The 10,591-nt window shown below is 42.8% G+C and overlaps 1 protein-coding gene across 6 annotated transcripts in view; it reads right to left on the reverse strand.

Annotated features, from left to right (window-relative positions):
- Positions 1 to 7,604, reverse strand: part of RAD54L2 (RAD54 like 2) — a 117,449-nt gene extending 109,845 nt beyond the window's left edge. For 4 of the 6 annotated variants that reach the window (XR_006101817.1, XM_042448406.1, XM_042448405.1 and 1 more), the window contains exon 1: positions 7,480 to 7,604. The gene's annotated coding sequence lies outside the window, so the exon portion shown is untranslated. Of the gene's footprint in view, positions 1 to 7,352; positions 7,356 to 7,479 lie in introns of all 6 variants that reach the window. The other 2 variants (XM_042448403.1, XM_042448402.1) reach the window with 2 other exon arrangements.
- Positions 7,605 to 10,591: the final 2,987 nt, after the last annotated feature.

Consider the following 10,591-nt stretch of genomic DNA (forward strand, 5'->3'; position numbering starts at 1 on the left):
CGGCCCAGAAGCGAATAGGCAGTCAATGGAGATCTTTCAGAACAGGTGTTATATGGCTGGCCCTGGAGCAACCAGTGACCAGCCTTGCTGCCATATTCTGCACTAATTGAAGCTTCCGAGATTGGTACAAGGGTTGCCCCATGTAAATCGCATTACAGAAATCTAGTCAAGAGGTTACCAGAGCATGTACAACGGTTTCAAGGTCCCCCCGGTCCAAGAAGGGTCGCAGTTGGCGTATCAGCCGAAGCTGATAACAGGTGCTCCTAACCGTCGCATCCACCTAAGATGTAAGGTGGAGCGACGAGTCAAGGAGCACCCCCAAACTGTGAACCGAGTCCTTCAGTGGAAGCATGACCCCATTCAGGACAGGTGGAAAAACTTTCTTACCTGAACCAGGAGAACCTATCACCAGTACTTCCGTTTTCTCTGGATTCACACTGAGTTAGTTTTTGAGCTAAACAAAGCAGCATATAATAATCTTTATAACTGTATTAATGATTTTAGATTCTAACAAGAATACAAGAAACATAAAATAATGCAATATTTCACAATATAACCTGTTTTCAAAACCTGGGCTCAGTATGAGAGTTAGGGAAAATATAACGAATGGAGTGATTCTGATCATTTGCAGACTGCCTCTCACACTAAAGGCATCTTTCACACATCTAGGTTTACAGATACGGTGGAAGGTGTAATCTCCAGGGATCCAGAAAGCCCAAATTTATACATCAAGTTACTAAACATAAGGCATAACTGTTTTGTGTAATGCTTTATCTCTATCAAAGGTTTCAGAGATGCAAAACTTCTTCCCAACTAAAAACTGTTAGCATTGGAAGTACAATTTTTATTAGCCAACAGGAATTGCAAAAAGTCATAAAATCTGCCATAGTTAAATGGTTGGCAGCATTAATCTTTCAGATTTCCTGGTTTTAACTCTACTGACATAATTTTAAAAACATGGAGCAAACCTGAGTATCACATCATCTAAAGATTAGATCAGTACTACTCAGACTATCATATGGGAAGGACCAGCAGTCTTTCCCCGCTGCCCCTAATGTGCCAGACATAATGTGCCTCACAGACTACAACTGGTCCTTTTTTGCCTGAAAATGCTTTGATTGAGAGTTCCTGCATGGCAGGGGGTTGGACTGGATGTTCCTTGTGGTCTCTTCCAACTCAATGATTCTGATTCTATATTTCTATGATTCTAAGTCAGCTGAAAATGCTTAGTGATTCACAGTTACAAAGCCAGAGGAATAGATAACAAATAACATTAAAGAAATGTTACAAATGGTTTAACAACTAACTTGAGAATTAAAAGCTAAGGTAAACCTAACTCATTCCACAAGCACGTCAAGGAAGCTCTGAGCCAAGAACTCTACTGTTAAACCCAAAAACTACACTGGGAAGCTAAAAATGGTGCCAAGGTAAAACACAATTTACTCTTATTGGGTACAGAACAATCACTTTTAGTGACTTAGAGATAAGAATAAATGTATTAAGATAAATAACAAAACAGGATTAAAACAGACAGATACCACAAAAAGATAAGAAAGTGTGCCTAGCAAGCCCTTAGTCAGCAAAATCATCACAGAATGCCAGCTAAGCAGGCACCTGCCAGACAAGGCACAAAGCCAACATCATCCTGACTGGGACTCAACATCTGGATTATACATATTTAAACCATGCATCAAAGGAAATCTATGAGTAATAATTATTTCACAAACTGTCAAGAAGTAAGGGGCACTCAGTTTTAGGAGTCTTGGAAAAGGCAGACTTTGGTGACAATTAAATCTGATACAAAGGCTCAAAAGGAGAGACAAAGTCAGATTTTTCCTGACTAGAAAGCCCCTAAAGGGTGGTATTATTAGGTCTGATAAGAGAGGTTATTGAACCTGCATGACCACATACTATTATTTCTAACTGCTTATTCTTCTGGTACTATGACTGAGTTTCTGACTATTATACTTTGTGTTAAATGTTATTTTATATCACGAGGTCTTGTTACAAGTAAATAAATTATATAATTCTAACTCAGAAGTTGTCTCTCTCATGTATAATCTGTTTGTCTGCATCCTGACAGATTATAGCATCTGTCCAGGAGCAACAACTGATCTGGAGAGAGCCAGATAGGCAAAGTCAACCCCTCAACCTAGAGGTGGTAAAGTATGGAAGTTTGCACCTCACATTTGGGGAAAAGGAAGGATATAAATAAAATTATTGACAAGTTCCCATCAGAACCTTGCATTAAGGCATCATAGAATCATAGAATCGTAGAGTTGGAAGAGACCACTAGGGCCATCCAGTCCAACCCCCTGCCATGCAGGAAATCCAAATCAAAGCATCCCTGACAGATGGCCATCCAGCCTCTGTTTAAAGACCTCCAAGGAAGGAGACTCTATCACCCTCCGAGGGAGTGCATTCCACTGTCGAACAGCCCTTACTGTCAGGAAGTTCCTCCTAATGTTCAGGTGGAATCTCTTTTCCTGTAGCTTGCATCCATTGTTCCGGGTCCTGTTCTCTGGAGCAGCAGAAAACAAGCTTGCTCCCTCTTCAATATGACATCCCTTCAAATATTTAAACAGGGCGATCATATCACCTCTTAACCTTCTTTTCTCCAGGCTAAACATCCCCAGCTCCCTAAGTCGTTCCTCATAGGGCATGGTTTCCAGACCCTTCACCATTTTTGTCGCCCTCCTTTGGACACGCTCCAGTTTCTCAATGTCCTTTTTGACTTGTGGCGCCCAGAACTGGACACAATATTCCAGGTGGGGCCTGACCAGAGCAGAATACAGTGGCACTATTACTTCTCTTGATCTAGACACTATACTTCTATTGATGCAGCCTAAAATAGCATTGGCCTTTTTAGCTGCCGCATCACACTGTTCACTCATGTTCAACTTGTGGTCTACTTGGACTCCTAGATCCCTTTCACACGTAGTTTCATTCAGCCAGGTGTCACCCATCCTATATCTGTGCATTTTATTTTTCCGCCCTAAGTGCGGAAAAATAAAGACGTAGTGTAAATGAAAGCTTTATTGCTGGATTTCTGTTTCTTGGGCTGCTGAGCAGGAGCAGAAAATAAAGCAATGTTTTACAGCACTGACCTCAATCTTTTCTGAAAAAGAGCTGAGCCTGACAAAAACACTATTTTCATACATTGCAAGAATGCATAAAGTGGGTTGAAGAAGCAACCAGAACCAGCAATGCCTCCCACTTCCCTGACAAATGTCCAATGAACATTCTTCAGCAAAAGTTCCACAGGGATGTTTGTCAGGGATGGAGGCCATTCCAGCTGTGACCAAGGCTAACTTCTCATTCACTGAATGCAGAGAGAGGTTTATCTAAACCCACTTAGACAGGAATCATGTTCATTACAGGGCGTAAATATATACTCACTACTTTAGTCTCAACTTTTTTGCACAAAACCCAAAGGAAAGTGTGAGTTGCCGTATCCCTATTCCCATCCCTTATCGAAACATCAGTCCATGAAGTATGACTTACAGAGCCCCTGACGGAAACAGAACATGTATCTTTAGGTTTTTCAATCCCTCCCCTCATCTTAATTTATTGCAATCACTTACATGGGGAAAAACAGTCTAGAGGACCTGACCTCTCTACATGTTGGAGAACTTGGATAAATTTCCAAAGCAATAGTGCAAAATTTTAGAAAGCCAAGCAACTGAATTCCTTTAGTTAATATGTAAAAGCTAAATATTCTGATAAGGATTCACAGAAGTAAATACTACAGGAAAGATGAAATCCATCAGCATAAAAAGAAGAGAGCTGAGGTGGCCAAAGGTTTTTTTACCCAACAGCTCTGAGGAAATGTTCTTAATAAAGAACAGAATACCTTTGGTTCAATCTGCTAGTTCCTATACTCTACTGTATCTTAGCTGGTGACTATAATCCAAAACATACTGCAGAAATCATCCAGTTTGAGAATACTTTTAACTGCTGCTCTGGCTCAATGCTAGGGAATTCTGGGAACTGTAGTTCTGTGAGACATTTAACCTTCTCTATCCAAGAGCTGTGGTGCCACAATAAACCACAATTTCCATGATTCCCTAGCACTGAGCCATGGCACTTAAAGTGATCTCAAACTGGATTATTTGTGCAGTGCGTTTTGAACCAAAGTTTAAGTTGGTGAAACAAATGCATGCTGTTTCTCTGTTTCTCTCTGCCTCTATATTCTCTCCTTTCTCTCAGTTATTTTCTTATTGATCGGTTAAGAATTGTAAGCTTCCTGAAGCAGTGATCTGTAAAACACCACAGACAATTATAAACTACATAATACATATACATTATAAAGCAGTAGTAGCAGTACTAATAATGGTGAACCTTCCATCTGTAAACTGAAGATCTCATTAAGCAGAGAAATATGTGGAAAGAAATGAAAAAGCAAAGCAATGTTTTTAGATGCACAGAATGTATGAGCAACCTCAAAGCATGCCCGTGTAAAACTGTATTGGCGGTTCCACATTGGCTATTTCTGTCCCCCCCCCCCTAAATCTCTCTCACATAAAAAAGAAACATGCTTTTTATTAGCCTTGGTTTTTTTAATCAGCTAATAACTCAATTAAGAAGAGAATCAATTGTTTCTATAGCTCAAATGGTAGAACTTTAGGGAAACATATGGTCTTAACCTGATTTCTATAATATGCAATACATACTACCTCCATAGTAGTATAGTGATTTTAGTGTTGGACTAGGACACTGGGAGCCCAGGATTCAAATCCCTACTCAGCCATGGAAACCTATTGGGTGACTTTGGGCAAGTCACATTCTCTCAGCCTCATATACATAATGAGATAGCTTGGAGCTGGGACCCACGTGTAAACAATAAACTCACTTATGTTTTATATACACCTTATTATGCACATAGCCTGAAGGCAATTTTATACATATTTTTAATAATTTTGTGCATAAAACAAAGTTTGTGTACACTGGACCATCAGAAAACAAAGGTTTCACTATCTCAGGCCCATGCAGGCAATTTTAGATTTTGAAATAATTTGGAATATTTAGGAATTTTGGATAAGCGAGACTCAACCTGTATTTAATTTAAGGTATTTAACTAATTCTGTCTGCTTTTTCTCTCTAGACCCAGAACTGAGTGTTCTGTGACAATTTTTCTTCATCAGCTGCTCACTGAAAATAATATTCCTGGCATGCATATCTTTAAAAATAGCTTTAATTATCTCACTAATATTAACTACGGACATTCTGCTTTTCCCATCCAAAAGTGTACTTTTCTGGCATGGACAACAATCAAATATGAACAAACAAACTTTGGGTCAAATCAAACCCCTCTCTTTTCTTCTACAGCCATGTTCAAACTATTGCTAGGGCCCTGATGTTACATCACCATAATCCTAAAAAACACCATTCCACCTGTTACTAAAAAATAAACACTCCCTACTGACAAATTACTCCAAACACTTTTTTCATGTTACAATGAATGGGTAACTCCTCTCCAGTCCTCTCTTCTCTTACAACTGCTTCAAACTCTTTGGTCTTATCTTACCAAATTCAAGCCATCCCTCAACAGTTTCTGTGATTCTGATGCTAATGCAGAGGGAATAGAGGGCAGAGGTCCCATCCTTCCCTCTTCCTGTTCCCTTCCATCTTTGCCTTGTCCAAACGCTGAGTTTTCATAACTCTCTTACCAAGAGGATCACAGGAGAGCTGTTCCTGTGCTGTGTTGGGAAGAGGCAAAAAAAAATTCAATTTCAAACCAGAAAGAAATGTGAGCAAGAAAGAAGCAAAAGCCAACTGTGCTCCATTTTCAACTCACCGCTCCAATAAAAAAGCCATTTCTGGACAAACATGTCTTCTATCAGCTTCCTTTGCTTCTTTCTCCTATTATCAAATCCTTCTCCTTAAGTTGGGAAAACTTTTTTTTCCTGTGATGACTTCCTCATACATAACCTTCATGTCCCTAACTACTTTTCAAACTCAGCCCCCTTCCTGCATGTGTGTCAGTGGCCCCATACAGACAGGCCAAAATCAAGCTGCTTCAGGTCACTTTGGAAGTATGCTGTTTGAATGATGTGTGCGTCCTAAGAGTCCAGAAGCCGCACCAAAGCCACGATCCAGTCCTAAGGGCTGGTGCACAGCTTTGGCGCAGCTTCTGGACTCCTAGGAGGCATGCATCATTTAAACAACATACCTCCAAAGTGACCCAAAGCAGCTTTACTTTGGTCTGTCTGTATGGGGCCAGCGTTACAATGTGTAGTGGGAAAACGCATGTAAGCTTTTGCATATCCTTGGTAAAAGCAATACTTACAGATTTTCCAAATAATGAAGTACAGACAACTAGCAGAAGAAGTCTGATAAGCTTGAACAAGACCAGGATCAGAAGGTAACCTGTCAGGTACACCCCTGTCTGAAGTTCCCAAAGTTTTATCACAACACTTCTGTGGCCACAGCTGGTAAAGACTAGAAATAAATGACAAGACAGTCTCTCCCTCAAAAGCCACTCCGGACCAGGCTTTGCCTCCGTTTCCTCAATAACAAACAAACACGAAAGGATAGCATGCTAATACATTTTTAAAATGAAAAGGGTAGTAATACTTCACCACAGGTAACATTCAGGCATTAGTATCCAAAGACAAAACTGTGTTAGTCTGGAAACTATCCCTATGCCTTCCTTTCCTTGCTTTACCACTACTTCTTCTGACAGCAGAACTGAAAGACATGGACGTATTGGTTTGGAAAATCAGGCGGAGAAGTGATCTTGCAGTCTAGCTGGAAAAAAGGAAGCTGGGAGCATAACTTCTATGACTGGAGCCTCCTTCCTCAGGTGCATGAGGCAGAGGCTGAGGGAGCAGGCATCTGAGGAGTAGGCTCAAGTCGAAGAAAGCTAAAGCCTAGGGGATAGGCTCAGGTCTAGGAAGTAGGTCAAGTCTAGGACAAAGGTTCAGGCCTCGGTGAGCCCAAATCTAGATAGGCTCAAGTTTAGGAAAGCTTGTGTCCAGGAAGTAGGCTCAAGTCTAGCATGGTTCACGTCCAGGAAAGCTCAAGCCTAGGAAATAGGTCTAGGAGAGCTCCAATCTAGAAGTGCTTGAGTCTGGGAAAATAGGTTCAAGTCTAGCAAAGCTTAAGTCTATGAAAGCTCAAGACTAGGAAATAGGTTCACATCTAGAAGAGCTCAAGTCTAGGAAAGCCCAACCCTTGAAGCGCTGGAGCAGAGGGGCCAGGGACCCCTGTGCCTGCCCCTGGCGACGGGGAGGCTGCGGGCGGGGGAGGGAGGGCGGGAGGGCCGGCCGCCGTGTGTCCGTGTGCCTGGGCTCCTCGCTCGGCTGCGCTTTTGTCCCTCGGCCTCCCTCTCTCTCCCCGCAATGGCTCCCGGGCTGCCTGCCTTCCTGCCCCATCCTCCTCTAAGCGGCGCCGAGGCCTGGCCTGCCTCTCCTTCCCTTCCCCCGGGGAGGCCGGGGAGCAGGAGGAGAGAGCCGGGCCCCTGCCGCCCCTCCTCACCTGGGGCTGGGGCTGGGGCTGCGGCGGGCCCCGGGAGGAGGCGTGCGAGGCGCCCCGGCGGACCCCTTCAGCCGCGCCGTCGCCGCCTCCTGCTGCTGCTGCTGCTGCTGCTCCTTCCCTCTCCCTCTCCTCCTCCTCCTCCTCTGCCTCCGCCGTCCCTCCTTCGCTTGGGGTCCGCAGCAGTAAAGCGTCCCCTCAGCCGGAGCCACCCAGAGGCTCCCCCGGGCAGCAACAGGCGCCCAGAAGGAAGGTTCCGAGGGAGAAGAAAGGTTCCCACCGCCGCCCCTCCTCTGGGCCTAGTCTGGGACAAGGCAGCTGGGAGGGAAGGCCCCAGAGACACTCAGGGAAGAAGGACCCAGCTTCAGACCGCTTTCACTGCCCTGGATCAAGGCCCGGCTCAGTCCGGGGAGCCCTAGTTTATGACTGTGGCACCAGAGCCCTCTCTCTCTCTGTGTCTCTCTGACAGAGAAGGCTCAGTGTCTCACAAAACTACAGCTCCCAGGATCCCCCAGCATTGAGCCAGGGCAGTGAAAGCGCTCTCAAACTGGGTCATTCCCTCAGTGTGTGTCAGACCTTAGTCCCTCAGGGACAAATAATAGGCCCTTTTCTTCCTTCTTCTCCTCCTCCTTGCTTCTTCTCAGCCTTCTTCAAGCCTTTTCCTACTTCTGCCAACCCTCTCCTCAGCTATTATTATTATTATTATTATTATTGATTTTATTTATATCCTGCCTCTCCAAAAGGATCAAGGCGGGTTACAATAGAATACATAATAAATACAAACACAATTTTAAAAAATCATTTCCCCTTATCCCTTACCTTAAAACTAAAACAAAAAAGCCCAACACTAAAAATACAAATTAAAATCAATTTAAAATAGGCAAGGCTGGGGAAGAGACATTTGGGCAAACGGAGGGTGTGACAGGAAGGCCAGGCCAGAAAGATTAGTATTAACTTTTGTTTATAAAGTGCTGTAAATTTACACAGCGCTGTACAGACAATAAATTAAAAACAGATAAAATAAACCTGCCTCTGGCATCCATTCAACAAAAATAAACATAAATACATATGAATACATCTTAGCGTCAAAACAATAAAACTAAAACTAGAAACGGAAAATGCAGGCCTATGACTAACATCTTCACTTTCTTTCTCCTATTTGCTTGATGAAGACGCCAGTGTGACTTCCAAAGCTTGCAACATGTAATTGTGCACTTTGGTTGGTCCAATAAAGGTATCATTGTTTGGATGTTATTGGATTTGCTATATGGCCAACAGCCCTAGATACACAAATAACAAATAGCCTTGGAGGACTGTATGTAAACTTGCATAATGGCTACCTTTTGTGGGGTAATAACAGTAACAAAGTGCTAAAGACATCACTCAGGTTCGCTAGTTGATGAAGTTGGGATGGAAGTATCTCTCCAAAGAACATCTTGAGGGGTAGAAGGTCTGATAGCAAATGAGTTGGCGCTGATGTAATCAATAAACACTGACCAGTCATCAAAAAAGGTCACCGGTTTCTTTGGTCCATTACAGGGTCAAAAAGTATGAGAAAACTTTTCCAATAGCCAAGTGTCCCAAACTCTTTTCCATGCCCAGGAGGTTTCAATGGCTCATCAGGGATTCAAACCCTGTTCTCCAGAGTCATAGGTACAAAACACACTCCAAGAATAATCCAGTTTGATACCACTTTACCTGCCCTGGCTTAATACTAAAGAATTCTGGGAATTGTAGTTTTGTGGTGCATTTAGCCTTCTCTGTCAGAGAACTTTAGTTCCACAATAAACTGCCGTTCCCAGGATTCCCTAGCCCCAGGCCAGGACAGTTAAAGCCGTCTCAAACTGGGTAATTCTTGCAGTGTGTGTTTTGGACCATAGTCCAGCCCTCCGATCACTATGCCATCCCAGCTCTCCTTTTCTTCCTAGAGAAACCATGATTACAAATGTCAGAATTCAAAGATATAGCTGTTTTAGTCTGCAAAATCAGGATGCGAACAGATCTTGTAGCACCTTTGAGATTCACTGAAAAAAAGAAGTTGGCTGCATGAGCTTTAATAGACTTCAGTCTTTCTCAAATGCATTGAGAAAGTATCTGAGGAAGTAGACTTAAGTCTATGAAATACATCTGAGGAAGTAGAAAGCTCATGCTGCCTATCCTTTCTTTGAATTAGTCTCAAAAGTGCTACAAGATCTCTTCACATACAAATAGCAGAGACAACCACAGGCCTTCAGAGAAAAGAGGAAAATGCTGAATGCCAGCAACTGCCTGCAAACATTTGAGAAAGTAGGCTTATGTCTAGAAAAGCTCATGCTACCAACTTCTCTCTTTCAGTTAGTCTCAAAGGTACTGCAAGGTCCCACTGCATTCTTATTTTCCAGACTAACATGGCTATGTCTTTGGATTCTACCAGCAATTGCCTTGTTTTCTAGTGTATTTCTGAGTAAGCCAAGGCAAGATGCTTCAACCCTTTTCATTGCAGGGAGGGGGAGAAAGAAACGGGGGCATTTTAAAAGTGGCTGGGAAAGTAGGATAATAGAGAGTTAACTGGGACTGTTCCTGGCAAATCGGTACAATGGGAAGGCATCTGTGTATGTTTCTAGAAAGCCAGTGTGGTGTAGAGGTTTGACTATAACTCTGGAGAGCAGGGTTCGATTCCCAGCTTGGCCATGAAATCCACTACATGACCTTGAGCAAGTCACACTCTCTCAGCCTCAGAAAAAGGCAATAATAGCAAACCTCTGAGCAAATTCGCCAAGAAATCCATGATAGATTTGCCTTAGGGTCGCCATAGGTTGGAAACAAGTTGAAGCCAAACAAGAACATACATGTGAATACATAAATATTTGTATATTGTCTGTGTATTATATAAGCTCAGGATTTTTTTAAGACCAGCTGAAGTGTTACAAAATAATGAGCATTCTCCAGAACTCTTCTTTAGCCTAGATGTTAAGCCAAAGGCGTTGAGAGTAAAAGGCCCAAAATTTACATCAAGGTGTAGACACAGGTGAATTCAGCCTGTGCGAGTTGAGGTGGCACATACTAAACCTGCATAAAAAATGGAGAAGTAGGCCACATCTACAGGAAAGAGCCAAAGGAGACAAATGGCATTATT

Source organism: Sceloporus undulatus, chromosome 2 (assembly GCF_019175285.1).
Source record: "Sceloporus undulatus isolate JIND9_A2432 ecotype Alabama chromosome 2, SceUnd_v1.1, whole genome shotgun sequence".
NCBI lineage: Eukaryota > Metazoa > Chordata > Lepidosauria > Squamata > Phrynosomatidae > Sceloporus > Sceloporus undulatus.